We start from the raw sequence: 4,144 nt of genomic DNA, 5'->3' as shown, positions 1-4,144 counted from the left end.
ACGACTTAAATATGTATCTAATGACAGATTCATATGTCTAAAATAGTTTTTTTTAATTTAAAAATAAGCTTAGCATGCTAGTAGTCTAGTGTAATCTTTTTTTAATCTAAAAATAAGTTTATCATAAATTTTAAATTTTACAACAACGTCAACGAGTTGTTTTTTGTGACTCCACTACAGACACAATCTATGCTCTCATTTCTTATGAAATACTGATGAAATAGAAAAAAAAATATTTAAAAATATTATGCATTTTTTTATTTTTAAAAATTGCTTTTTAAATGCGTATCGTATTCTTCTGCAATTTTGATATAAAAAAATGCATAAATACCCTTTCAGAAATAAAACTCTCACTTTTGACGATTCGGCAATCCATGTGGTATATTTTGTTAATTTTGAGAACTATTTCGTCATGAAATCACGCGAACCGTGACGAAACGAGAACTCTCAAATACATGACAAAACTGTTTCTTCAATTCGAAACCTCATCATAGTATAGTATGAGAGATTGTTAACTGCAATAATGGTCCCGCAGTAAACTGATCGTTAAGACACGGTTCCCAGCAGATCACCGAAGTCAAGCATCACTGGCTGCGGTCAGTGTGCGGGTGGGTGACCACTTGGATCAGTCTGCGTAGGGACCGAGGGTGTGCGGTATTGGTCCTCGTTAAACTGTGCTACCGTAAAGTGCTCGACTTCGCGCGCAGGTCGTCGGGCTACCGAAACGGGGGTGCCATCCACTCCGCAGAGGATCAAAATTGTGATGGCATGTCTTCGGATCATCCTCCGGGATGTTTCCCAGACCGTCGCCAATAGCCCATTGTGCAGCTCTAGTGCGACGTAAATTAACAACAACAACTGCAATAACGAATTTAGGATTAGGAACCTACGATCGAAAATATAATGACGAAGTAAGCCGAATTCCAGCCAGCTTGTATGGTGGTCAAGTAGTTGCCCTCGTACCGGAAGATACCTTTGAACTCTATATAATGTTCCTATTTATTATAACAATAACTGTAGAGGTCGGAAGAATTTTGAGAATAGTGCTAATTGCAGAATAAAAAATATTGACGAATAACTGCTAAAATATTTGCTGTTGAGATATGCAAAAATATTTTGCATTGCCTGCAGTCGCATTTTTTATTCACTTTTTCACTTTTATAGTTTTATTAATTTATTTATTCATTTTTGTTGGTTTATTAACAGAGAACATATATTTTTATTGGTATTGGAATCAATTAATAGCTCCATTGAAAAAGAACATTTCGCTTCAAAAGCAATCAAATTTTTAATAATACATTCGAACTAATTTTTCCACGGATTGTTGCTGTATTCAGGATTTTTCCACGGTAAATATGTATTTTTGTTAAATGTAACCTCCCTCATGCTTCTTCCTTTGGAATTATTTTAAATTTAAAAAGTAAAAATTCCACAATTGTAAATATTTTTAACGTACTATCTACACCCTGTTTTGAAAGTTTAAAATTCCGCCATCAGTGGAGCGTAAGCGTATCTTATAGAAAATTTGCAATTAATCTTGAAATTCGCATCATATCAAAAATACTCTATTTGAAATTTTGATGCAGTTAACATGTTTCTTTTAACATAAACATAAATCTAATATTAATTGGGTGTAATGCCTGATTGTATCCTGACTTCAAGTTTGCTCTTAAGTATGTTCATTACCACAATCAACATTTAAAATTAGCCTTTTATTTGTGTCTTTTTCCAAATTTCATTCATTCATAGAATAATAAATTAGTTACAACAATGTAGCAATTAGAACTATACTATATTAAATAGCTTTTAAATAAATTCGTTTTAATTGAAAAGTAAATCAAATTATTTGTGATAAATTTAAGAACATCCACTCTAGTTAACATAGATAAACATTCCTTAGTTGCATGAAATATGCATTGCTAAGTACATTTATTTTAGTCAATTTCTTAATTTAATGGATTTATAAAACAACAAATTAGTTATTAAAAATTTGCAATTAAATTTTTAAACTAGTTCGTTTAAGTTAAAAAGTAAATCAAATTATTTGTGATAATTATAAAAGCATTCACTCTGGATTACATAAATAAAAATTCTTTCTTTGATAAAATATGCGTTACTAAGTACATTTTTTATTATTATTATCTACTTAGTTTTAATTAAAGAGTTTGTTTATAGAGAGAACATCTCCGGTTTTAAAAACTTTAAATTAAAAATAATTCATCATTATCAATTTATGATAAATAATCCGATAAATACTATTTAATTTATTAAATATGGTGTTAATACATATGTATAATAATCTTCCAATCAAATATTTAACATTCTTATTTCATTTCACATATTTCCCATTCTTATTTTGATTTTTATTCTTTATATGCTATCTATTTACTTAATTTCTCTTTTTATAGATCGAGTGTATCTGTTTTCTTAAACATTTTATTTAGTAATAATTTGTTAATCATATTATGAATTATTTCTTATTAATTTAAATGGAAAGCTACTCGATGAAAATAGTATTGCAAACAAAATCATTGCAAAACAAATAAAAGATTGTTAAGCTACAAACCCCCGTCGTGTAATTGTTTTTATTTTACATAAAATGATCTTTCATTTTATAAATTCTTAAATAGAATCAAAACCAATTTTAAAAATATTCCAGCAGTGATCTAACAGAAATAAAACATGTGTTTTACATTTATGAGGGTTTAGGAAATATTGGAAAATAATAAGCATTTGTTTCAAATTTGATTTTGTTCTTATTCTGTTATTAAAGATAAACGGTATTTTCATGTTTTAAATCATTTTTTTATTTATGGTTTTAATCCGAAGCGTAAAAATTATATTGGATAAATAAATGATAAAATTTTTAAACAATATTAAAAACATAATTCGATGCGTGGTTTATTTCAAAAAACAATGAAATTTAGCAAAAGATTCAAAAACTTAGTTTATTGAGATTAGCTATTTTATATTAATAAACTATTTAAATTTGTGTAAGTGTTACCAGCAATGCAAGAAACGCCGGTGATACACCAATATAATACCAATGCGTTTCATAAAATGTCTTCCAATTTTAGACAAATATCATAAAAGAAAATTATTACTGAAGTTATTCCTAAAGTGTAGGAAACACCTATTCTACATATTATCTGCGTAGAAATAACTAAGTGCAGAAGTAACTGACAACAGCTATTCTATATGTTATCTGTATAGAAATAACTAATAGTTGTAATAACTAAGATGAACAGTTAAAGTGCGAAAAAGTGCTTTGTTTCTGAGATTGCTTCGGTGTTCAGTACACTAACGAGTTAATCATCGCACTGCCTACTAGTTAATTATCACATTGCCTACTGGAACAATAGCAACGTTTTGTGCGCTTAAATTAATATAATGATAGGGGAGAGTGAGGTCAATTGTAACAGGGTAAGATTGTAACAGAGCAAAAATTTTGAGTGTCGGGTTCTAGATTTGGTTTCTAGGTGGCGCACTTAATAAATCTACGTTTACACCACTGCTGGCAACCATTTTTATGTACTTTTGAAAGAGTTACATCACAAAAGATATTTTCACGCTACGTAAGTACTTTTTTTGGTATTAGAATATTATATTGTAACAAAGTTATCTTGTTTAAACAAATAAAAATTATTAACTGAATATGTAAGTGGACATCTTAATTAACATTTAAAAAAAAAGATTAGTTTTGTTAATTAATTAGCATTTTGTTTTCAACAAATGAAGCTGAAATGGCGTCTTGGGGACGATTGTAACAGCTGAAAATAAATAATCTTATGTTTACAAACCATTAGTTAACTCTTCAAGAACCACCAATAGTTTCCTATATCATTTATATTATGTTTGCATGTGCATTATTTTATTTGTCACCTTTCACGGCTTAAATTAAAATTTTTAACCCCTTAATAAAGAAAGTTTAACCCTTCAGGTCTCTGCTCATTATTATTTTTACTCTTAAAATATCACTACTATTTTGATCAATAAAAAAATATATCACAGCCATGATAATATGTATAATTAACTATGTTTTAGTTGAATTTATGAACTGTTACAATTGACCCCGTAAGTGGGGACAATTGTAACAAGTGCACGACTGTCAAAAATTGTTAATAACTAATATAATAACATTTAA

Source organism: Parasteatoda tepidariorum, chromosome 3, assembly GCF_043381705.1.
Source record: "Parasteatoda tepidariorum isolate YZ-2023 chromosome 3, CAS_Ptep_4.0, whole genome shotgun sequence".
NCBI lineage: Eukaryota > Metazoa > Arthropoda > Arachnida > Araneae > Theridiidae > Parasteatoda > Parasteatoda tepidariorum.
This window is presented reverse-complemented; position numbering follows the sequence as displayed.